Genomic DNA, 1,360 nt, shown 5'->3' with positions numbered 1-1,360 from the left:
ATAAATTAACTACTAATAGTCGTATATATGCAAAATTTAGTCGTCATTTGTAATCACAAATTTACAATTTGCAGTAGTCATTTATCTTTTTTTGGTAGTTTCATAATCATTATATAAACAACTAATTTAGTAGTTTCTATTTATTTCATTTAATTTCATTAATAATCATTATAAACGACTAATTTAGTCATATATTCATTTTATACGTGCTCATCATTAATCAATATAAATGATTAATTTAGTAGTTTTAAATTGATTTTGTGTTCATTATTAATCAACATAAATTAATGAGTATGATTTTGCAACTAAATTAAAAAAATGTCATACAATGTGCATGTTCATCTAATATGAAAACATAAAGTTACATATATTAATTACAATACTAAATAATATCAAGTGCAAATATAAATAATTTCAACCACATAAATTTTATTATATAAAATTTCAATTATTACAATATGAGCTTCCAACTTAATATTGGTTGGACTACAATTTACTCATGAAATAATGTTTTATCACTTCAAAACATTATCATTGTTTTGCCAAGGCATTGCAAGTGAATTCACCAACTCTAAGACTTGACCATCAATCTCTATATGTGTGTCTTATGCAAGATATTGGCTCTAAGAGTATCACTAGACTGGTTCTCTTCTCTCTCTCTTTTTGCATTTGTCGCTCTAGTGTAATTGTTCTCCTCTTTCTTCAATTCGTGCTTCTTACCATCAATACTGAGTTCCTCTCCTGAAAATGAAACAAGATACAATGTGAAGTATAAGAAATGAAATATGATGAATACTTGAATATAAACTAAAGTAGACTATAAAATATTTATACGACATATACCTCAACATCAGCAATGTCAATGCCATTTTCCCCCATAAAGCAAGAAACTCGAACAAGTTTTCTTCAGTTGGGCAATAGTGGCCACTATGTGGCTAGATGACCTGTATAAACAAAACAAATAAAACGTCACCATAGAAAAGAACACCTTAGTAACTTAGTATTCAACCTTGAGAGAAAACTTAGGCACACACATGCCAACTAAGTTACATGCTAAAAAGCTTAGGTTGTCGATAACTTGTTGAAACAAATAATATTAAGTGTGATGTCTAATCCTTATCGTTTTATTCAAAACAACATTTCATTCTCTAACACATGAACTTGTTCAAGTATATAGACAACCTGTGGCTGCTCAAATAACAACATGAAAGTAAACTTTTTTAATAGTCATGATTTTAAAAACAACTAAAAGGATTTCAACTAATATCGTGTAATACCAAACTCATATTCAATATTTGGATGATTTAAATGGACATGATACCAAGTATTTTCAATTTCATAGTTAAAAGACAAACAAAAA

This window comes from Pinus tabuliformis, chromosome 4_1 (genome assembly GCF_031772625.1).
Source record: "Pinus tabuliformis cultivar Carrire ecotype Pingquan chromosome 4_1, CPIR1, whole genome shotgun sequence".
Classification (NCBI taxonomy): domain Eukaryota; kingdom Viridiplantae; phylum Streptophyta; class Pinopsida; order Pinales; family Pinaceae; genus Pinus; species Pinus tabuliformis.
The sequence above is the reverse complement of the archived record's forward strand: the minus strand, read 5'-3'. Positions refer to the sequence as shown.